Here is a 24091-nt window from a genome sequence, read left to right on the forward strand (position 1 = left end):
TAATAAAGACTTTAACTGATCAAGCACACACATCCATACATATGCAATAATACTAAGTGCAATAATCCTTCTGTCATCGTTGTATTTTTACTCAGTTGTATATAGTATTTGTATTTGTATTCTATTTTTATCTTATTGTATATTTATTTTATTTTATTCTACTGTATATAGTATTTTATTTTATTCTATTCTGTACAGTTGTGTACTGTATTTATTCTTATTGTATTCTAATTTTTGCCTCATAACTTTTGCACTGTCCACTTCCTGCTGTGACAAAACAAATTTCCCACGTGTGGGACTAATAAAGGTTATCTTATCTTATCACCCTGGTTTGGAAGAATTGCTCTTGATGAGATTCCTGCTTGATTGTACTTGACAGACATTCTGTAACAGATTTGAGTTCCACTGCAGCCCTTACAATTTATTGGTAGGGGATGGAAGAAACACGAAAAGAACCTGAAGACTATGGCAGCAGTGGGATTCGAACCCACGCCTCCGAAGAGACTGGAGCCTAAATCCAGCACCTTCGACCGCTCGGTCATGCTACCATTGCGAGTGAGGACCTCATCGCAAAACTCTAGACAGTAAAACTTGAAAAAGTGCAGCACAAAATAGGAGCTCAGAACATTCAGTGATGCTCTTACTGTTGTAGAAAAACATGTTTAATACTTTTTGGACACAAAAACATCTGCCTGTCCTGGTTAAAACCTGTTCATCAACCCTGATTAACAATGGGCTCTTGGCTCAGTTTCATCATTGTCCATATGCAACTTGTCATAAGCACTGATCAACAGGCAGGATCACCATTCACAGAGAGTCAAGGAAGGGTTCCAATCACAGCATTGTAAGATGGCAAGAGACGTACCCTTAATGCACCCACCCTTGTTTCAAAGAAGCTCATTTGATTTTCACATAAACAGCCACCTTGACTCGCCGCTCATAATTGCAGGCCTGCTTGTGTACATCCTCATCACTGAAGACTGTACAGTCCCGATCTGAACCGTTATGCCATGTGCTTAGCCTTACCTGATGTTTGCCTTCAGCCAACAACTTTGCCCTATGTAATCCATCGTGGGATTAACACAAAGAACACATTGGCTTGTGGGCACATTAAAGACATGTTCCCATACCGGGAGTTGAACCCGGGTCGCCTGGGTGAAAACCAGGAATCTTAACCGCTAGACCATATGGGATTGGTTTGGTAATGCGCCACTGTCGTGCTCGTGCTGCTGGGTTAGAACCAGGCATTCTAGCCGCTAGACCATATGGGACTGCTCCACTGTCATGAAATCAAGGATACTCTTGTCACTCTGCAGCCTTGGTGAGACCAACATAGCAGCACCTTAATCAATTCTCCAGCAGTTGCAGGTTCTGCTCAAAAGCACATTACAAGGGAGTGGACTGGACTTGAAGCACACTTGAGTGGCATGTGGGAAAGTCCACTAACACCTTACAATGCGGTGGACTTGAAGCACACTTGAGTAGCCACTAACCAGTCAGTGTTGACCATGAGACCATGAACAAAAAGACATGAAAAACATGCAAGTTGTAAATGACTTTACAGCACGTGCCTAATGTGGTTTGGAAGAATTGCTCCTGATGGGTTTCCTGCATGTTTGGACTTGACAGACATTCTATAAAAGATTTGATTTCCACTGCAGCCCTTACAATTTATTGGTAAGGCATGGAAGAAACAAAACTTTGCCGCTAGACACTATGGCAGCAGTGGGATTCGAACCCACGCCTCCGAAGAGACTGGAGCCTTAATCCAGCACCTTAGACCGCTCGGTCATGCTACCAATGCGAGTAAGGACCTCATCGCAAAAATCTAGATAGTAAAACTTGAAAAGTGCAGCACAAAATAGAAGCCCAGAACATTCAGTGATGCTCTTGCTGTTTTAGAAAAACATGTTTAATACTTGCCTGAATGTTTTTGGATACAATAGCATCTGCCTGCCCTGGTTAAACTCTTATTGCAGCAATAGGATTTCAACCCACATGTGTGAGGAGCCTGGAGTCTTAACCCAGATCCTTAGACCACACAATCTAACACCTTACAATGCGGTGGACTTGAAGCACACTTGAGTAGCCACTAACCAGTCAGTGTTGACACTGTGAATAAAAATATATGAAACACCTGCACATTGTAAATTACTTTTGCAAAAGAATTTCTTTTATTCATGTATTAATCGCATTATTATAAAAACAAACAATATCCTGCTCACTCTTCTGTTAATCTTCTTCTCCACTGATGCCTTACAAAAGCCGAAGCTATTGTTGCCTATCTGTACTTCAACATCATTAGTGAAAGGTCAAAATGACTGACCATGAGAGACGTGAGACCGTCTCTGGAAGGCTCTGATTCTTCTATTGAAGTTGGACTTGAAGTGGATTGGACTTGAGAGTTTTATTTCTTGAACATCTGTAAATTGTATTCAACAGATATTAACTGAAATGGAACTAGGGCAAGAGCATAGTCTCATGTAACACACACTCGTGTTACATTTGTACCACAAGGTAACCAAGTAAGTTATTACAAAGATATTCCTATTTACAACGATGGGCTAGGGAAAGGTAGTAATGAGAGTATTTAAAAAGAAGTATCAAAAGTTAACCCTGTATTCCTGAGAATTCTTTTAGAATGTTTCGAATTCACAAGAACTATTTTAGGATTTTTGAGAGTTCTATTAGAATGTTCCAGATTCCTGAGCGTTCTTAGACTGTTCCAGATTCCTGAGAATTCTTTTAGAATGTTTCGAATTCACAAGAGCTATTTTAGGATTTTTGAGAGTTCTATTGGAATGTTCCAGATTCCTGAGAATCCTTTTAGGATGTTCCAAATTCCTCCAAATAATTCTCAATGACACATTGCAACACCAAGTTTTATTATAGTCACACATTGCAATAGAGTTTTCTGGGTAATTGACCAAGTCTGGTGGCATTACCTCCAAAGCTTATAGAAGTTTCTGCTAACAGCAGCTACATTGTCAGGAACAGCACCTACCAACAGATATCCTCAACAGCTCACCTCACTATCATAACCGAGCAATATTATTGTCAAATGTTGATGTTATTCACCTACAAAAACTCCTGGCTGTCCGTTGCTGTCATGGGGTGCGGAGGGTTAAATAGCAGCGCACATCTGAAAATAGCTTAACATACTCATGGTCCCTTTGTGGTTGTATAATACCTTGGTGCCACTGGATTTCAGCATGTCTCTCACACTCATACTGGTAACAGATGGTATCTCAGGATGTTTGAGGGAAGCATTCACACATAAAGGACCCAGAGTGGGGGGAGGAGTCTTTTGTCTCCTTCTCCACTGTAAGAGGTGGCAAGGGAGTGTGAAACTTTCTTTGGGGGTGGGGGTACCAAAGGTGTGAAAACAGCTGTGTACTGCCTTTAGTTCCTGTAAGAGGTATGTAACTGAAGGCCATGCTAGACTCAGTTAGGGACTCTGCCCATCGTCTGCCCCGCAATGATGCATTCCTTCACCAAGCTTGGCTTCTGTTCTTGTTATTATTAAAGAATGTTAGCTACCACTGACCGCTTGTCTGGAGGCTTTATTGAATGGAAAACTTGCACAACACCTAACATCATGGAGACCGCTGGAAGCACTGTGAGAATCATGTTCTTTGATTTCTCCAGTGCCTTCAACACCATTCTTCCCTCGGTTCTAAAGGATAAGCTGGAGAACTCTGGAGTGGACCATCACCTCACTACCTGGATCCTGGACTACCTCACCGACCGACCACAGTATGTGAGGACTCAGGGCTGTGTGTCGGACAGGGTCGTCTGCAGTACGGGGGCCCCACAGGGAACGGTTCTGGCTCCGTTCCTCTTCACCATCTACACTGCAGACTTCTCCCACAATTCCACCCAGTGCTTCCTGCAGAAGTTCTCTGATGACTCTGCAATAGTCGGCCTCATCACTGATGGGGACGACAAGGAGTACAGAGGTCTGACCCAAGACTTTGTGGACTGGTGCCAGCTGAACTACCTCCAGATCAACGCCAGTAAAACCAAGGAACTGGTGGTAGACTTCCGCAGGCACAAGCATTCTCCACTGCAACCACTGAACATCCAAGGTATGGACATTGAGGCTGTGGACAGCTACAGGTACCTTGGTGTTCATCTGAACAATAGACTGGACTGGACTCATAACTCAGACGCCCTCTACAGGAAAGGGCAGAGCAGGCTGTACCTGCTGCGGAGACTCAGGTCGTTTGGAGTGGAGGGCCCACTCCTGAAGACCTTCTATGACTCTGTTGTGGCTTCTGCTATCTTTTATGGCGTGGTCTGCTGGGGCGGCAGCATCTCTGCTGGGGACAGGAAGAGACTGAACAGGGTGATCCGAAGGGCCAGCTCTGTTCTAGGATGCCCTCTGGACCCAGTGGAGGTGGTGAGTGACAGGAGAACGGCGGCTAAGCTGTCATCCCTGTTGGACAACATCTCCCACCCCATGCAGCAGACTGTGACAGCACTGAGCAGCTCCTTCAGTGGGAGACTGCGGCACCCACGGTGTGGGACGGAGAGATTTCGCAGGTCTTTCCTCCCCACTGCTGTCAGACTCCATAATAAAGACTTTAACTGATCAAGCACACACATCCATACATATGCAATAATACTAAGTGCAATAATCCTTCTGTCATCGTTGTATTTTTACTCAGTTGTATATAGTATTTGTATTTGTATTCTATTTTTATCTTATTGTATATTTATTTTATTTTATTCTACTGTATATAGTATTTTATTTTATTCTATTCTGTACAGTTGTGTACTGTATTTATTCTTATTGTATTCTAATTTTTGCCTCATAACTTTTGCACTGTCCACTTCCTGCTGTGACAAAACAAATTTCCCACGTGTGGGACTAATAAAGGTTATCTTATCTTATCTTATCACCCTGGTTTGGAAGAATTGCTCTTGATGAGATTCCTGCTTGATTGTACTTGACAGACATTCTGTAACAGATTTGAGTTCCACTGCAGCCCTTACAATTTATTGGTAGGGGATGGAAGAAACACGAAAAGAACCTGAAGACTATGGCAGCAGTGGGATTCGAACCCACGCCTCCGAAGAGACTGGAGCCTAAATCCAGCACCTTAGACCGCTCGGTCATGCTACCATTGCGAGTGAGGACCTCATCGCAAAACTCTAGACAGTAAAACTTGAAAAAGTGCAGCACAAAATAGGAGCTCAGAACATTCAGTGATGCTCTTACTGTTGTAGAAAAACATGTTTAATACTTTTTGGACACAAAAACATCTGCCTGTCCTGGTTAAAACCTGTTCATCAACCCTGATTAACAATGGGCTCTTGGCTCAGTTTCATCATTGTCCATATGCAACTTGTCATAAGCACTGATCAACAGGCAGGATCACCATTCACAGAGAGTCAAGGAAGGGTTCCAATCACAGCATTGTAAGATGGCAAGAGACGTACCCTTAATGCACCCACCCTTGTTTCAAAGAAGCTCATTTGATTTTCACATAAACAGCCACCTTGACTCGCCGCTCATAATTGCAGGCCTGCTTGTGTACATCCTCATCACTGAAGACTGTACAGTCCCGGTCTGAACCGTTATGCCATGTGCTTAGCCTTACCTGATGTTTGCCTTCAGCCAACAACTTTGCCCTATGTAATCCATCGTGGGATTAACACAAAGAACACATTGGCTTGTGGGCACATTAAAGATACCGGGAGTTGAACCCGGGTCGCCTGGGTGAAAACCAGGAATCTTAACCGCTAGACCATATGGGATTGGTTTGGTAATGCGCCACTGTCGTGCTCGTGCTGCTGGGTTAGAACCAGGCATTCTAGCCGCTAGACCATATGGGACTGCTCCACTGTCATGAAATCAAGGATACTCTTGTCACTCTGCAGCCTTGGTGAGACCAACATAGCAGCACCTTAATCAATTCTCCAGCAGTTGCAGGTTCTGCTCAAAAGCACATTACAAGGGAGTGGACTGGACTTGAAGCACACTTGAGTGGCATGTGGGAAAGTCCACTAACCAGTCAGTGATGAGACCATGAACAAAAAGACATGAAAAACATGCAAGTTGTAAATGACTTTACAGCACGTGCCTAATGTGGTTTGGAAGAATTGCTCCTGATGGGTTTCCTGCATGTTTGGACTTGACAGACATTCTATAACAGATTTGATTTCCACTGCAGCCCTTACAATTTATTGGTAAGGCATGGAAGAAACAAAACTTTGCCGCTAGAACACTATGGCAGCAGTGGGATTCGAACCCACGCCTCCGAAGAGACTGGAGCCTTAATCCAGCACCTTAGACCGCTCGGTCATGCTACCAATGCGAGTAAGGACCTCATCGCAAAAATCTAGATAGTAAAACTTGAAAAGTGCAGCACAAAATAGAAGCCCAGAACATTCAGTGATGCTCTTGCTGTTTTAGAAAAACATGTTTAATACTTGCCTGAATGTTTTTGGATACAATAGCATCTGCCTGCCCTGGTTAAACTCTTATTGCAGCAATAGGATTTCAACCCACATGTGTGAGGAGCCTGGAGTCTTAACCCAGATCCTTAGACCACACAATCTAACACCTTACAATGCGGTGGACTTGAAGCACACTTGAGTAGCCACTAACCAGTCAGTGTTGACACTGTGAATAAAAATATATGAAACACCTGCACATTGTAAATGACTTTTGCAAAAGAATTTCTTTTATTCATGTATTAATCGCATTATTATAAAAACAAACAATATCCTGCTCACTCTTCTGTTAATCTTCTTCTCCACTGATGCCTTACAAAAGCCGAAGCTATTGTTGCCTATCTGTACTTCAACATCATTAGTGAAAGGTCAAAATGACTGACCATGAGAGACGTGAGACCGTCTCTGGAAGGCTCTGATTCTTCTATTGAAGTTGGACTTGAAGTGGATTGGACTTGAGAGTTTTATTTCTTGAACATCTGTAAATTGTATTCAACAGATATTAACTGAAATGGAACTAGGGCAAGAGCATAGTCTCATGTAACACACACTCGTGTTACATTTGTACCACAAGGTAACCAAGTAAGTTATTACAAAGATATTCCTATTTACAACGATGGGCTAGGGAAAGGTAGTAATGAGAGTATTTAAAAAGAAGTATCAAAAGTTAACCCTGTATTCCTGAGAATTCTTTTAGAATGTTTCGAATTCACAAGAGCTATTTTAGGATTTTTGAGAGTTCTATTAGAATGTTCCAGATTCCTGAGCGTTCTTAGACTGTTCCAGATTCCTGAGAATTCTTTTAGAATGTTTCGAATTCACAAGAGCTATTTTAGGATTTTTGAGAGTTCTATTGGAATGTTCCAGATTCCTGAGAATCCTTTTAGGATGTTCCAAATTCCTCCAAATAATTCTCAATGACACATTGCAACACCAAGTTTTATTATAGTCACACATTGCAATAGAGTTTTCTGGGTAATTGACCAAGTCTGGTGGCATTACCTCCAAAGCTTATAGAAGTTTCTGCTAACAGCAGCTACATTGTCAGGAACAGCACCTACCAACAGATATCCTCAACAGCTCACCTCACTATCATAACCGAGCAATATTATTGTCAAATGTTGATGTTATTCACCTACAAAAACTCCTGGCTGTCCGTTGCTGTCATGGGGTGCGGAGGGTTAAATAGCAGCGCACATCTGAAAATAGCTTAACATACTCATGGTCCCTTTGTGGTTGTATAATACCTTGGTGCCACTGGATTTCAGCATGTCTCTCACACTCATACTGGTAACAGATGGTATCTCAGGATGTTTGAGGGAAGCATTCACACATAAAGGACCCAGAGTGGGGGGAGGAGTCTTTTGTCTCCTTCTCCACTGTAAGAGGTGGCAAGGGAGTGTGAAACTTTCTTTGGGGGTGGGGGTACCAAAGGTGTGAAAACAGCTGTGTACTGCCTTTAGTTCCTGTAAGAGGTATGTAACTGAAGGCCATGCTAGACTCAGTTAGGGACTCTGCCCATCGTCTGCCCCGCAATGATGCATTCCTTCACCAAGCTTGGCTTCTGTTCTTGTTATTATTAAAGAATGTTAGCTACCACTGACCGCTTGTCTGGAGGCTTTATTGAATGGAAAACTTGCACAACACCTAACATCATGGAGACCGCTGGAAGCACTGTGAGAATCATGTTCTTTGATTTCTCCAGTGCCTTCAACACCATTCTTCCCTCGGTTCTAAAGGACAAGCTGGAGAACTCTGGAGTGGACCATCACCTCACTACCTGGATCCTGGACTACCTCACCGACCGACCACAGTATGTGAGGACTCAGGGCTGTGTGTCGGACAGGGTCGTCTGCAGTACGGGGGCCCCACAGGGAACGGTTCTGGCTCCGTTCCTCTTCACCATCTACACTGCAGACTTCTCCCACAATTCCACCCAGTGCTTCCTGCAGAAGTTCTCTGATGACTCTGCAATAGTCGGCCTCATCACTGATGGGGACGACAAGGAGTACAGAGGTCTGACCCAAGACTTTGTGGACTGGTGCCAGCTGAACTACCTCCAGATCAACGCCAGTAAAACCAAGGAACTGGTGGTAGACTTCCGCAGGCACAAGCATTCTCCACTGCAACCACTGAACATCCAAGGTATGGACATTGAGGCTGTGGACAGCTACAGGTACCTTGGTGTTCATCTGAACAATAGACTGGACTGGACTCATAACTCAGACGCCCTCTACAGGAAAGGGCAGAGCAGGCTGTACCTGCTGCGGAGACTCAGGTCGTTTGGAGTGGAGGGCCCACTCCTGAAGACCTTCTATGACTCTGTTGTGGCTTCTGCTATCTTTTATGCCGTGGTCTGCTGGGGCGGCAGCATCTCTGCTGGGGACAGGAAGAGACTGAACAGGGTGATCCGAAGGGCCAGCTCTGTTCTAGGATGCCCTCTGGACCCAGTGGAGGTGGTGAGTGACAGGAGAACGGCGGCTAAGCTGTCATCCCTGTTGGACAACATCTCCCACCCCATGCAGCAGACTGTGACAGCACTGAGCAGCTCCTTCAGTGGGAGACTGCGGCACCCACGGTGTGGGACGGAGAGATTTCGCAGGTCTTTCCTCCCCACTGCTGTCAGACTCCATAATAAAGACTTTAACTGATCAAGCACACACATCCATACATATGCAATAATACTAAGTGCAATAATCCTTCTGTCATCGTTGTATTTTTACTCAGTTGTATATAGTATTTGTATTTGTATTCTATTTTTATCTTATTGTATATTTATTTTATTTTATTCTACTGTATATAGTATTTTATTTTATTCTATTCTGTACAGTTGTGTACTGTATTTATTCTTATTGTATTCTAATTTTTGCCTCATAACTTTTGCACTGTCCACTTCCTGCTGTGACAAAACAAATTTCCCACGTGTGGGACTAATAAAGGTTATCTTATCTTATCTTATCACCCTGGTTTGGAAGAATTGCTCTTGATGAGATTCCTGCTTGATTGTACTTGACAGACATTCTGTAACAGATTTGAGTTCCACTGCAGCCCTTACAATTTATTGGTAGGGGATGGAAGAAACACGAAAAGAACCTGAAGACTATGGCAGCAGTGGGATTCGAACCCACGCCTCCGAAGAGACTGGAGCCTGAATCCAGCACCTTAGACCGCTCGGTCATGCTACCATTGCGAGTGAGGACCTCATCGCAAAACTCTAGACAGTAAAACTTGAAAAAGTGCAGCACAAAATAGGAGCTCAGAACATTCAGTGATGCTCTTACTGTTGTAGAAAAACATGTTTAATACTTTTTGGACACAAAAACATCTGCCTGTCCTGGTTAAAACCTGTTCATCAACCCTGATTAACAATGGGCTCTTGGCTCAGTTTCATCATTGTCCATATGCAACTTGTCATAAGCACTGATCAACAGGCAGGATCACCATTCACAGAGAGTCAAGGAAGGGTTCCAATCACAGCATTGTAAGATGGCAAGAGACGTACCCTTAATGCACCCACCCTTGTTTCAAAGAAGCTCATTTGATTTTCACATAAACAGCCACCTTGACTCGCCGCTCATAATTGCAGGCCTGCTTGTGTACATCCTCATCACTGAAGACTGTACAGTCCCGGTCTGAACCGTTATGCCATGTGCTTAGCCTTACCTGATGTTTGCCTTCAGCCAACAACTTTGCCCTATGTAATCCATCGTGGGATTAACACAAAGAACACATTGGCTTGTGGGCACATTAAAGATACCGGGAGTTGAACCCGGGTCGCCTGGGTGAAAACCAGGAATCTTAACCGCTAGACCATATGGGATTGGTTTGGTAATGCGCCACTGTCGTGCTCGTGCTGCTGGGTTAGAACCAGGCATTCTAGCCGCTAGACCATATGGGACTGCTCCACTGTCATGAAATCAAGGATACTCTTGTCACTCTGCAGCCTTGGTGAGACCAACATAGCAGCACCTTAATCAATTCTCCAGCAGTTGCAGGTTCTGCTCAAAAGCACATTACAAGGGAGTGGACTGGACTTGAAGCACACTTGAGTGGCATGTGGGAAAGTCCACTAACCAGTCAGTGATGAGACCATGAACAAAAAGACATGAAAAACATGCAAGTTGTAAATGACTTTACAGCACGTGCCTAATGTGGTTTGGAAGAATTGCTCCTGATGGGTTTCCTGCATGTTTGGACTTGACAGACATTCTATAACAGATTTGATTTCCACTGCAGCCCTTACAATTTATTGGTAAGGCATGGAAGAAACAAAACTTTGCCGCTAGAACACTATGGCAGCAGTGGGATTCGAACCCACGCCTCCGAAGAGACTGGAGCCTTAATCCAGCACCTTAGACCGCTCGGTCATGCTACCAATGCGAGTAAGGACCTCATCGCAAAAATCTAGATAGTAAAACTTGAAAAGTGCAGCACAAAATAGAAGCCCAGAACATTCAGTGATGCTCTTGCTGTTTTAGAAAAACATGTTTAATACTTGCCTGAATGTTTTTGGATACAATAGCATCTGCCTGCCCTGGTTAAACTCTTATTGCAGCAATAGGATTTCAACCCACATGTGTGAGGAGCCTGGAGTCTTAACCCAGATCCTTAGACCACACAATCTAACACCTTACAATGCGGTGGACTTGAAGCACACTTGAGTAGCCACTAACCAGTCAGTGTTGACACTGTGAATAAAAATATATGAAACACCTGCACATTGTAAATTACTTTTGCAAAAGAATTTCTTTTATTCATGTATTAATCGCATTATTATAAAAACAAACAATATCCTGCTCACTCTTCTGTTAATCTTCTTCTCCACTGATGCCTTACAAAAGCCGAAGCTATTGTTGCCTATCTGTACTTCAACATCATTAGTGAAAGGTCAAAATCACTGACCATGAGAGACGTGAGACCGTCTCTGGAAGGCTCTGATTCTTCTATTGAAGTTGGACTTGAAGTGGATTGGACTTGAGAGTTTTATTTCTTGAACATCTGTAAATTGTATTCAACAGATATTAACTGAAATGGAACTAGGGCAAGAGCATAGTCTCATGTAACACACACTCGTGTTACATTTGTACCACAAGGTAACCAAGTAAGTTATTACAAAGATATTCCTATTTACAACGATGGGCTAGGGAAAGGTAGTAATGAGAGTATTTAAAAAGAAGTATCAAAAGTTAACCCTGTATTCCTGAGAATTCTTTTAGAATGTTTCGAATTCACAAGAGCTATTTTAGGATTTTTGAGAGTTCTATTAGAATGTTCCAGATTCCTGAGCGTTCTTAGACTGTTCCAGATTCCTGAGAATTCTTTTAGAATGTTTCGAATTCACAAGAGCTATTTTAGGATTTTTGAGAGTTCTATTGGAATGTTCCAGATTCCTGAGAATCCTTTTAGGATGTTCCAAATTCCTCCAAATAATTCTCAATGACACATTGCAACACCAAGTTTTATTATAGTCACACATTGCAATAGAGTTTTCTGGGTAATTGACCAAGTCTGGTGGCATTACCTCCAAAGCTTATAGAAGTTTCTGCTAACAGCAGCTACATTGTCAGGAACAGCACCTACCAACAGATATCCTCAACAGCTCACCTCACTATCATAACCGAGCAATATTATTGTCAAATGTTGATGTTATTCACCTACAAAAACTCCTGGCTGTCCGTTGCTGTCATGGGGTGCGGAGGGTTAAATAGCAGCGCACATCTGAAAATAGCTTAACATACTCATGGTCCCTTTGTGGTTGTATAATACCTTGGTGCCACTGGATTTCAGCATGTCTCTCACACTCATACTGGTAACAGATGGTATCTCAGGATGTTTGAGGGAAGCATTCACACATAAAGGACCCAGAGTGGGGGGAGGAGTCTTTTGTCTCCTTCTCCACTGTAAGAGGTGGCAAGGGAGTGTGAAACTTTCTTTGGGGGTGGGGGTACCAAAGGTGTGAAAACAGCTGTGTACTGCCTTTAGTTCCTGTAAGAGGTATGTAACTGAAGGCCATGCTAGACTCAGTTAGGGACTCTGCCCATCGTCTGCCCCGCAATGATGCATTCCTTCACCAAGCTTGGCTTCTGTTCTTGTTATTATTAAAGAATGTTAGCTACCACTGACCGCTTGTCTGGAGGCTTTATTGAATGGAAAACTTGCACAACACCTAACATCATGGAGACCGCTGGAAGCACTGTGAGAATCATGTTCTTTGATTTCTCCAGTGCCTTCAACACCATTCTTCCCTCGGTTCTAAAGGACAAGCTGGAGAACTCTGGAGTGGACCATCACCTCACTACCTGGATCCTGGACTACCTCACCGACCGACCACAGTATGTGAGGACTCAGGGCTGTGTGTCGGACAGGGTCGTCTGCAGTACGGGGGCCCCACAGGGAACGGTTCTGGCTCCGTTCCTCTTCACCATCTACACTGCAGACTTCTCCCACAATTCCACCCAGTGCTTCCTGCAGAAGTTCTCTGATGACTCTGCAATAGTCGGCCTCATCACTGATGGGGACGACAAGGAGTACAGAGGTCTGACCCAAGACTTTGTGGACTGGTGCCAGCTGAACTACCTCCAGATCAACGCCAGTAAAACCAAGGAACTGGTGGTAGACTTCCGCAGGCACAAGCATTCTCCACTGCAACCACTGAACATCCAAGGTATGGACATTGAGGCTGTGGACAGCTACAGGTACCTTGGTGTTCATCTGAACAATAGACTGGACTGGACTCATAACTCAGACGCCCTCTACAGGAAAGGGCAGAGCAGGCTGTACCTGCTGCGGAGACTCAGGTCGTTTGGAGTGGAGGGCCCACTCCTGAAGACCTTCTATGACTCTGTTGTGGCTTCTGCTATCTTTTATGGCGTGGTCTGCTGGGGCGGCAGCATCTCTGCTGGGGACAGGAAGAGACTGAACAGGGTGATCCGAAGGGCCAGCTCTGTTCTAGGATGCCCTCTGGACCCAGTGGAGGTGGTGAGTGACAGGAGAACGGCGGCTAAGCTGTCATCCCTGTTGGACAACATCTCCCACCCCATGCAGCAGACTGTGACAGCACTGAGCAGCTCCTTCAGTGGGAGACTGCGGCACCCACGGTGTGGGACGGAGAGATTTCGCAGGTCTTTCCTCCCCACTGCTGTCAGACTCCATAATAAAGACTTTAACTGATCAAGCACACACATCCATACATATGCAATAATACTAAGTGCAATAATCCTTCTGTCATCGTTGTATTTTTACTCAGTTGTATATAGTATTTGTATTTGTATTCTATTTTTATCTTATTGTATATTTATTTTATTTTATTCTACTGTATATAGTATTTTATTTTATTCTATTCTGTACAGTTGTGTACTGTATTTATTCTTATTGTATTCTAATTTTTGCCTCATAACTTTTGCACTGTCCACTTCCTGCTGTGACAAAACAAATTTCCCACGTGTGGGACTAATAAAGGTTATCTTATCTTATCTTATCACCCTGGTTTGGAAGAATTGCTCTTGATGAGATTCCTGCTTGATTGTACTTGACAGACATTCTGTAACAGATTTGAGTTCCACTGCAGCCCTTACAATTTATTGGTAGGGGATGGAAGAAACACAAAAAGAACCTGAAGACTATGGCAGCAGTGGGATTCGAACCCACGCCTCCAAAGAGACTGGAGCCTAAATCCAGCACCTTAGACCGCTCGGTCATGCTACCATTGCGAGTGAGGACCTCATCGCAAAACTCTAGACAGTAAAACTTGAAAAAGTGCAGCACAAAATAGGAGCTCAGAACATTCAGTGATGCTCTTACTGTTGTAGAAAAACATGTTTAATACTTTTTGGACACAAAAACATCTGCCTGTCCTGGTTAAAACCTGTTCATCAACCCTGATTAACAATGGGCTCTTGGCTCAGTTTCATCATTGTCCATATGCAACTTGTCATAAGCACTGATCAACAGGCAGGATCACCATTCACAGAGAGTCAAGGAAGGGTTCCAATCACAGCATTGTAAGATGGCAAGAGACGTACCCTTAATGCACCCACCCTTGTTTCAAAGAAGCTCATTTGATTTTCACATAAACAGCCACCTTGACTCGCCGCTCATAATTGCAGGCCTGCTTGTGTACATCCTCATCACTGAAGACTGTACAGTCCCGATCTGAACCGTTATGCCATGTGCTTAGCCTTACCTGATGTTTGCCTTCAGCCAACAACTTTGCCCTATGTAATCCATCGTGGGATTAACACAAAGAACACATTGGCTTGTGGGCACATTAAAGACATGTTCCCATACCGGGAGTTGAACCCGGGTCGCCTGGGTGAAAACCAGGAATCTTAACCGCTAGACCATATGGGATTGGTTTGGTAATGCGCCACTGTCGTGCTCGTGCTGCTGGGTTAGAACCAGGCATTCTAGCCGCTAGACCATATGGGACTGCTCCACTGTCATGAAATCAAGGATACTCTTGTCACTCTGCAGCCTTGGTGAGACCAACATAGCAGCACCTTAATCAATTCTCCAGCAGTTGCAGGTTCTGCTCAAAAGCACATTACAAGGGAGTGGACTGGACTTGAAGCACACTTGAGTGGCATGTGGGAAAGTCCACTAACCAGTCAGTGATGAGACCATGAACAAAAAGACATGAAAAACATGCAAGTTGTAAATGACTTTACAGCACGTGCCTAATGTGGTTTGGAAGAATTGCTCCTGATGGGTTTCCTGCATGTTTGGACTTGACAGACATTCTATAACAGATTTGATTTCCACTGCAGCCCTTACAATTTATTGGTAAGGCATGGAAGAAACAAAACTTTGCCGCTAGAACACTATGGCAGCAGTGGGATTCGAACCCACGCCTCCGAAGAGACTGGAGCCTTAATCCAGCACCTTAGACCGCTCGGTCATGCTACCAATGCGAGTAAGGACCTCATCGCAAAAATCTAGATAGTAAAACTTGAAAAGTGCAGCACAAAATAGAAGCCCAGAACATTCAGTGATGCTCTTGCTGTTTTAGAAAAACATGTTTAATACTTGCCTGAATGTTTTTGGATACAATAGCATCTGCCTGCCCTGGTTAAACTCTTATTGCAGCAATAGGATTTCAACCCACATGTGTGAGGAGCCTGGAGTCTTAACCCAGATCCTTAGACCACACAATCTAACACCTTACAATGCGGTGGACTTGAAGCACACTTGAGTAGCCACTAACCAGTCAGTGTTGACACTGTGAATAAAAATATATGAAACACCTGCACATTGTAAATGACTTTTGCAAAAGAATTTCTTTTATTCATGTATTAATCGCATTATTATAAAAACAAACAATATCCTGCTCACTCTTCTGTTAATCTTCTTCTCCACTGATGCCTTACAAAAGCCGAAGCTATTGTTGCCTATCTGTACTTCAACATCATTAGTGAAAGGTCAAAATGACTGACCATGAGAGACGTGAGACCGTCTCTGGAAGGCTCTGATTCTTCTATTGAAGTTGGACTTGAAGTGGATTGGACTTGAGAGTTTTATTTCTTGAACATCTGTAAATTGTATTCAACAGATATTAACTGAAATGGAACTAGGGCAAGAGCATAGTCTCATGTAACACACACTCGTGTTACATTTGTACCACAAGGTAACCAAGTAAGTTATTACAAAGATATTCCTATTTACAACGATGGGCTAGGGAAAGGTAGTAATGAGAGTATTTAAAAAGAAGTATCAAAAGTTAACCCTGTATTCCTGAGAATTCTTTTAGAATGTTTCGAATTCACAAGAGCTATTTTAGGATTTTTGAGAGTTCTATTAGAATGTTCCAGATTCCTGAGCGTTCTTAGACTGTTCCAGATTCCTGAGAATTCTTTTAGAATGTTTCGAATTCACAAGAGCTATTTTAGGATTTTTGAGAGTTCTATTGGAATGTTCCAGATTCCTGAGAATCCTTTTAGGATGTTCCAAATTCCTCCAAATAATTCTCAATGACACATTGCAACACCAAGTTTTATTATAGTCACACATTGCAATAGAGTTTTCTGGGTAATTGACCAAGTCTGGTGGCATTACCTCCAAAGCTTATAGAAGTTTCTGCTAACAGCAGCTACATTGTCAGGAACAGCACCTACCAACAGATATCCTCAACAGCTCACCTCACTATCATAACCGAGCAATATTATTGTCAAATGTTGATGTTATTCACCTACAAAAACTCCTGGCTGTCCGTTGCTGTCATGGGGTGCGGAGGGTTAAATAGCAGCGCACATCTGAAAATAGCTTAACATACTCATGGTCCCTTTGTGGTTGTATAATACCTTGGTGCCACTGGATTTCAGCATGTCTCTCACACTCATACTGGTAACAGATGGTATCTCAGGATGTTTGAGGGAAGCATTCACACATAAAGGACCCAGAGTGGGGGGAGGAGTCTTTTGTCTCCTTCTCCACTGTAAGAGGTGGCAAGGGAGTGTGAAACTTTCTTTGGGGGTGGGGGTACCAAAGGTGTGAAAACAGCTGTGTACTGCCTTTAGTTCCTGTAAGAGGTATGTAACTGAAGGCCATGCTAGACTCAGTTAGGGACTCTGCCCATCGTCTGCCCCGCAATGATGCATTCCTTCACCAAGCTTGGCTTCTGTTCTTGTTATTATTAAAGAATGTTAGCTACCACTGACCGCTTGTCTGGAGGCTTTATTGAATGGAAAACTTGCACAACACCTAACATCATGGAGACCGCTGGAAGCACTGTGAGAATCATGTTCTTTGATTTCTCCAGTGCCTTCAACACCATTCTTCCCTCGGTTCTAAAGGATAAGCTGGAGAACTCTGGAGTGGACCATCACCTCACTACCTGGATCCTGGACTACCTCACCGACCGACCACAGTATGTGAGGACTCAGGGCTGTGTGTCGGACAGGGTCGTCTGCAGTACGGGGGCCCCACAGGGAACGGTTCTGGCTCCGTTCCTCTTCACCATCTACACTGCAGACTTCTCCCACAATTCCACCCAGTGCTTCCTGCAGAAGTTCTCTGATGACTCTGCAATAGTCGGCCTCATCACTGATGGGGACGACAAGGAGTACAGAGGTCTGACCCAAGACTTTGTGGACTGGTGCCAGCTGAACTACCTCCAGATCAACGCCAGTAAAACCAAGGAACTGGTGGTAGACTTCCGCAGGCACAAGCATTCTCCACTGCAACCACTGAACATCCAAGGTATGGACATTGAGGCTGTGGACAGCTACAGGTACCTTGGTGTTCATCTGAACAATAGACTGGACTGGACTCATAACTCAGACGCCCTCTACAGGAAAGGGCAGAGCAGGCTGTACCTGCTGCGGAGACTCAGGTCGTTTGGAGTGGAGGGCCCACTCCTGAAGACCTTCTATGACTCTGTTGTGGCTTCTGCTATCTTTTATGGCGTGGTCTGCTGGGGCGGCAGCATCTCTGCTGGGGACAGGAAGAGACTGAACAGGGTGATCCGAAGGGCCAGCTCTGTTCTAGGATGCCCTCTGGACCCAGTGGAGGTGGTGAGTGACAGGAGAACGGCGGCTAAGCTGTCATCCCTGTTGGACAACATCTCCCACCCCATGCAGCAGACTGTGACAGCACTGAGCAGCTCCTTCAGTGGGAGACTGCGGCACCCACGGTGTGGGACGGAGAGATTTCGCAGGTCTTTCCTCCCCACTGCTGTCAGACTCCATAATAAAGACTTTAACTGATCAAGCACACACATCCATACATATGCAATAATACTAAGTGCAATAATCCTTCTGTCATCGTTGTATTTTTACTCAGTTGTATATAGTATTTGTATTTGTATTCTATTTTTATCTTATTGTATATTTATTTTATTTTATTCTACTGTATATAGTATTTTATTTTATTCTATTCTGTACAGTTGTGTACTGTATTTATTCTTATTGTATTCTAATTTTTGCCTCATAACTTTTGCACTGTCCACTTCCTGCTGTGACAAAACAAATTTCCCACGTGTGGGACTAATAAAGGTTATCTTATCTTATCTTATCACCCTGGTTTGGAAGAATTGCTCTTGATGAGATTCCTGCTTGATTGTACTTGACAGACATTCTGTAACAGATTTGAGTTCCACTGCAGCCCTTACAATTTATTGGTAGGGGATGGAAGAAACACGAAAAGAACCTGAAGACTATGGCAGCAGTGGGATTCGAACCCACGCCTCCGAAGAGACTGGAGCCTAAATCCAGCACCTTAGACCGCTCGGTCATGCTACCATTGCGAGTGAGGACCTCATCGCAAAACTCTAGACAGTAAAACTTGAAAAAGTGCAGCACAAAATAGGAGCTCAGAACATTCAGTGATGCTCTTACTGTTGTAGAAAAACATGTTTAATACTTTTTGGACACAAAAACATCTGCCTGTCCTGGTTAAAACCTGTTCATCAACCCTGATTAACAATGGGCTCTTGGCTCAGTTTCATCATTGTCCATATGCAACTTGTCATAAGCACTGATCAACATTCACAGAGAGTCAAGGAAGGGTTCCAATCACAGCATTGTAAGATGGCAAGAGACGTACCCTTAATGCACCCACCCTTGTTTCAAAGAAGCTCATTTGATTTTCACATAAACAGCCACCTTGACTCGCCGCTCATAATTGCAGGCCTGCTTGTGTACATCCTCATCACTGAAGACTGTACAGTCCCGGTCTGAACCGTTATGCCATGTGCTTAGCCTTACCTGATGTTTGCCTTCAGCCAACAACTTTGCCCTATGTAATCCATCGTGGGATTAACACAAAGAACACATTGGCTTGTGGGCACATTAAAGATACCGGGAGTTGAACCCGGGTCGCCTGGGTGAAAACCAGGAATCTTAACCGCTAGACCATATGGGATTGGTTTGGTAATGCGCCACTGTCGTGCTCGTGCTGCTGGGTTAGAACCAGGCATTCTAGCCGCTAGACCATATGGGACTGCTCCACTGTCATGAAATCAAGGATACTCTTGTCACTCTGCAGCCTTGGTGAGACCAACATAGCAGCACCTTAATCAATTCTCCAGCAGTTGCAGGTTCTGCTCAAAAGCACATTACAAGGGAGTGGACTGGACTTGAAGCACACTTGAGTGGCATGTGGGAAAGTCCACTAACCAGTCAGTGATGAGACCATGAACAAAAAGACATGAAAAACATGCAAGTTGTAAATGACTTTACAGCACGTGCCTAATGTGGTTTGGAAGAATTGCTCCTGATGGGTTTCCTGCATGTTTGGACTTGACAGACATTCTATAACAGATTTGATTTCCACTGCAGCCCTTACAATTTATTGGTAAGGCATGGAAGAAACAAAACTTTGCCGCTAGAACACTATGGCAGCAGTGGGATTCGAACCCACGCCTCCGAAGAGACTGGAGCCTTAATCCAGCACCTTAGACCGCTCGGTCATGCTACCAATGCGAGTAAGGACCTCATCGCAAAAATCTAGATAGTAAAACTTGAAAAGTGCAGCACAAAATAGAAGCCCAGAACATTCAGTGATGCTCTTGCTGTTTTAGAAAAACATGTTTAATACTTGCCTGAATGTTTTTGGATACAATAGCATCTGCCTGCCCTGGTTAAACTCTTATTGCAGCAATAGGATTTCAACCCACATGTGTGAGGAGCCTGGAGTCTTAACCCAGATCCTTAGACCACACAATCTAACACCTTACAATGCGGTGGACTTGAAGCACACTTGAGTAGCCACTAACCAGTCAGTGTTGACACTGTGAATAAAAATATATGAAACACCTGCACATTGTAAATGACTTTTGCAAAAGAATTTCTTTTATTCATGTATTAATCGCATTATTATAAAAACAAACAATATCCTGCTCACTCTTCTGTTAATCTTCTTCTCCACTGATGCCTTACAAAAGCCGAAGCTATTGTTGCCTATCTGTACTTCAACATCATTAGTGAAAGGTCAAAATGACTGACCATGAGAGACGTGAGACCGTCTCTGGAAGGCTCTGATTCTTCTATTGAAGTTGGACTTGAAGTGGATTGGACTTGAGAGTTTTATTTCTTGAACATCTGTAAATTGTATTCAACAGATATTAACTGAAATGGAACTAGGGCAAGAGCATAGTCTCATGTAACACACACTCGTGTTACATTTGTACCACAAGGTAACCAAGTAAGTTATTACAAAGATATTCCTATTTACAACGATGGGCTAGGGAAAGGTAGTAATGAGAGTATTTAAAAAGAAGTATCAAAAGTTAACCCTGTATTCCTGAGAATTCTTTTAGAATGTTTCGAATTCACAAGAGCTATTTTAGGATTTTTGAGAGTTCTATTAGAATGTTCCAGATTCCTGAGCGTTCTTAGACTGTTCCAGATTCCTGAGAATTCTTTTAGAATGTTTCGAATTCACAAGAGCTATTTTAGGATTTTTGAGAGTTCTATTGGAATGTTCCAGATTCCTGAGAATCCTTTTAGGATGTTCCAAATTCCTCCAAATAATTCTCAATGACACATTGCAACACCAAGTTTTATTATAGTCACACATTGCAATAGAGTTTTCTGGGTAATTGACCAAGTCTGGTGGCATTACCTCCAAAGCTTATAGAAGTTTCTGCTAACAGCAGCTACATTGTCAGGAACAGCACCTACCAACAGATATCCTCAACAGCTCACCTCACTATCATAACCGAGCAATATTATTGTCAAATGTTGATGTTATTCACCTACAAAAACTCCTGGCTGTCCGTTGCTGTCATGGGGTGCGGAGGGTTAAATAGCAGCGCACATCTGAAAATAGCTTAACATACTCATGGTCCCTTTGTGGTTGTATAATACCTTGGTGCCACTGGATTTCAGCATGTCTCTCACACTCATACTGGTAACAGATGGTATCTCAGGATGTTTGAGGGAAGCATTCACACATAAAGGACCCAGAGTGGGGGGAGGAGTCTTTTGTCTCCTTCTCCACTGTAAGAGGTGGCAAGGGAGTGTGAAACTTTCTTTGGGGGTGGGGGTACCAAAGGTGTGAAAACAGCTGTGTACTGCCTTTAGTTCCTGTAAGAGGTATGTAACTGAAGGCCATGCTAGACTCAGTTAGGGACTCTGCCCATCGTCTGCCCCGCAATGATGCATTCCTTCACCAAGCTTGGCTTCTGTTCTTGTTATTATTAAAGAATGTTAGCTACCACTGACCGCTTGTCTGGAGGCTTTATTGAATGGAAAACTTGCACAACACCTAACATCATGGAGACCGCTGGAAGCACTGTGAGAATCATGTTCTTTGATTTCTCCAGTGCCTTCAACACCATTCTTCCCTTGGTTCTAAAGGACAAGCTGGAGAACTCTGGAGTGGACCATCACCTCACTACCTGGATCCTGGACTACCTCACCGACCGACCACAGTATGTGAGGACTCAGGGCTGTGTGTCGGACAGGGTCGTCTGCAGTACGGGGGCCCCACAGGGAACGGTTCTGGCTCCGTTCCTCTTCACCATCTACACTGCAGACTTCTCCCACAATTCCACCCAGTGCTTCCTGCAGAAGTTCTCTGATGACTCTGCAATAGTCGGCCTCATCACTGATGGGGACGACAAGGAGTACAGAGGTCTGACCCAAGACTTTGTGGACTGGTGCCAGCTGAACTACCTCCAGATCAACGCCAGTAAAACCAAGGAACTGGTGGTAGACTTCCGCAGGCACAAGCATTCTCCACTGCAACCACTGAACATCCAAGGTATGGACATTGAGGCTGTGGACAGCTACAGGTACCTTGGTGTTCATCTGAACAATAGACTGGACTGGACTCATAACTCAGACGCCCTCTACAGGAAAGGGCAGAGCAGGCTGTACCTGCTGCGGAGACTCAGGTCGTTTGGAGTGGAGGGCCCACTCCTGAAGACCTTCTATGACTCTGTTGTGGCTTCTGCTATCTTTTATGGCGTGGTCTGCTGGGGCGGCAGCATCTCTGCTGGGGACAGGAAGAGACTGAACAGGGTGATCCGAAGGGCCAGCTCTGTTCTAGGATGCCCTCTGGACCCAGTGGAGGTGGTGAGTGACAGGAGAACGGCGGCTAAGCTGTCATCCCTGTTGGACAACATCTCCCACCCCATGCAGCAGACTGTGACAGCACTGAGCAGCTCCTTCAGTGGGAGACTGCGGCACCCACGGTGTGGGACGGAGAGATTTCGCAGGTCTTTCCTCCCCACTGCTGTCAGACTCCATAATAAAGACTTTAACTGATCAAGCACACACATCCATACATATGCAATAATACTAAGTGCAATAATCCTTCTGTCATCGTTGTATTTTTACTCAGTTGTATATAGTATTTGTATTTGTATTCTATTTTTATCTTATTGTATATTTATTTTATTTTATTCTACTGTATATAGTATTTTATTTTATTCTATTCTGTACAGTTGTGTACTGTATTTATTCTTATTGTATTCTAATTTTTGCCTCATAACTTTTGCACTGTCCACTTCCTGCTGTGACAAAACAAATTTCCCACGTGTGGGACTAATAAAGGTTATCTTATCTTATCTTATCACCCTGGTTTGGAAGAATTGCTCTTGATGAGATTCCTGCTTGATTGTACTTGACAGACATTCTGTAACAGATTTGAGTTCCACTGCAGCCCTTACAATTTATTGGTAGGGGATGGAAGAAACACGAAAAGAACCTGAAGACTATGGCAGCAGTGGGATTCGAACCCACGCCTCCGAAGAGACTGGAGCCTAAATCCAGCACCTTAGACCGCTCGGTCATGCTACCATTGCGAGTGAGGACCTCATCGCAAAACTCTAGACAGTAAAACTTGAAAAAGTGCAGCACAAAATAGGAGCTCAGAACATTCAGTGATGCTCTTACTGTTGTAGAAAAACATGTTTAATACTTTTTGGACACAAAAACATCTGCCTGTCCTGGTTAAAACCTGTTCATCAACCCTGATTAACAATGGGCTCTTGGCTCAGTTTCATCATTGTCCATATGCAACTTGTCATAAGCACTGATCAACAGGCAGGATCACCATTCACAGAGAGTCAAGGAAGGGTTCCAATCACAGCATTGTAAGATGGCAAGAGACGTACCCTTAATGCACCCACCCTTGTTTCAAAGAAGCTCATTTGATTTTCACATAAACAGCCACCTTGACTCGCCGCTCATAATTGCAGGCCTGCTTGTGTACATCCTCATCACTGAAGACTGTACAGTCCCGATCTGAACCGTTATGCCATGTGCTTAGCCTTACCTGATGTTTGCCTTCAGCCAACAACTTTGCCCTATGTAATCCATCGTGGGATTAACACAAAGAACACATTGGCTTGTGGGCACATTAAAGACATGTTCCCATACCGGGAGTTGAACCCGGGTCGCCTGGGTGAAAACCAGGAATCTTAACCGCTAGACCATATGGGATTGGTTTGGTAATGCGCCACTGTCGTGCTCGTGCTGCTGGGTTAGAACCAGGCATTCTAGCCGCTAGACCATATGGGACTGCTCCACTGTCATGAAATCAAGGATACTCTTGTCACTCTGCAGCCTTGGTGAGACCAACATAGCAGCACCTTAATCAATTCTCCAGCAGTTGCAGGTTCTGCTCAAAAGCACATTACAAGGGAGTGGACTGGACTTGAAGCACACTTGAGTGGCATGTGGGAAAG

At 43.9% G+C, this 24091-nt stretch overlaps 14 non-coding genes across 14 annotated transcripts; all 14 read right to left on the reverse strand.

Annotated features, from left to right (window-relative positions):
• Positions 1-466: 466 nt before the first annotated feature.
• Positions 467-548, reverse strand: trnal-uag (transfer RNA leucine (anticodon UAG)). Its single transcript has one exon. It is a non-coding gene; the product is annotated as a tRNA-Leu (tRNA).
• Positions 549-1121: 573 nt separating this feature from the next.
• Positions 1122-1193, reverse strand: trnae-uuc (transfer RNA glutamic acid (anticodon UUC)). The gene has a single exon. It is a non-coding gene; the product is annotated as a tRNA-Glu (tRNA).
• A 524-nt stretch (positions 1194-1717) lies between these two features.
• Positions 1718-1799, reverse strand: trnal-aag (transfer RNA leucine (anticodon AAG)). The gene has a single exon. It is a non-coding gene; the product is annotated as a tRNA-Leu (tRNA).
• A 3247-nt stretch (positions 1800-5046) lies between these two features.
• Positions 5047-5128, reverse strand: trnal-uag (transfer RNA leucine (anticodon UAG)). The gene has a single exon. It is a non-coding gene; the product is annotated as a tRNA-Leu (tRNA).
• A 1108-nt stretch (positions 5129-6236) lies between these two features.
• trnal-aag (transfer RNA leucine (anticodon AAG)) lies at positions 6237-6318 on the reverse strand. The gene has a single exon. It is a non-coding gene; the product is annotated as a tRNA-Leu (tRNA).
• A 3247-nt stretch (positions 6319-9565) lies between these two features.
• Positions 9566-9647, reverse strand: trnal-cag (transfer RNA leucine (anticodon CAG)). The gene has a single exon. It is a non-coding gene; the product is annotated as a tRNA-Leu (tRNA).
• Positions 9648-10755: 1108 nt separating this feature from the next.
• On the reverse strand, positions 10756-10837 carry trnal-aag (transfer RNA leucine (anticodon AAG)). Its single transcript has one exon. It is a non-coding gene; the product is annotated as a tRNA-Leu (tRNA).
• Positions 10838-14084: 3247 nt separating this feature from the next.
• trnal-uag (transfer RNA leucine (anticodon UAG)) lies at positions 14085-14166 on the reverse strand. Its single transcript has one exon. It is a non-coding gene; the product is annotated as a tRNA-Leu (tRNA).
• A 573-nt stretch (positions 14167-14739) lies between these two features.
• Positions 14740-14811, reverse strand: trnae-uuc (transfer RNA glutamic acid (anticodon UUC)). Its single transcript has one exon. It is a non-coding gene; the product is annotated as a tRNA-Glu (tRNA).
• Positions 14812-15284: 473 nt separating this feature from the next.
• Positions 15285-15366, reverse strand: trnal-aag (transfer RNA leucine (anticodon AAG)). Its single transcript has one exon. It is a non-coding gene; the product is annotated as a tRNA-Leu (tRNA).
• A 3247-nt stretch (positions 15367-18613) lies between these two features.
• trnal-uag (transfer RNA leucine (anticodon UAG)) lies at positions 18614-18695 on the reverse strand. The gene has a single exon. It is a non-coding gene; the product is annotated as a tRNA-Leu (tRNA).
• Positions 18696-19790: 1095 nt separating this feature from the next.
• trnal-aag (transfer RNA leucine (anticodon AAG)) lies at positions 19791-19872 on the reverse strand. Its single transcript has one exon. It is a non-coding gene; the product is annotated as a tRNA-Leu (tRNA).
• A 3247-nt stretch (positions 19873-23119) lies between these two features.
• On the reverse strand, positions 23120-23201 carry trnal-uag (transfer RNA leucine (anticodon UAG)). The gene has a single exon. It is a non-coding gene; the product is annotated as a tRNA-Leu (tRNA).
• Positions 23202-23774: 573 nt separating this feature from the next.
• trnae-uuc (transfer RNA glutamic acid (anticodon UUC)) lies at positions 23775-23846 on the reverse strand. Its single transcript has one exon. It is a non-coding gene; the product is annotated as a tRNA-Glu (tRNA).
• Between the last annotated feature and the right edge of the window lie 245 nt (positions 23847-24091).

This window comes from Rhamphochromis longiceps, linkage group LG3, assembly GCF_057381845.1.
Source record: "Rhamphochromis longiceps isolate RC_006_pf linkage group LG3, R_longiceps_female_GT1.1, whole genome shotgun sequence".
Taxonomy (NCBI): Eukaryota; Metazoa; Chordata; class Actinopteri; order Cichliformes; family Cichlidae; genus Rhamphochromis; species Rhamphochromis longiceps.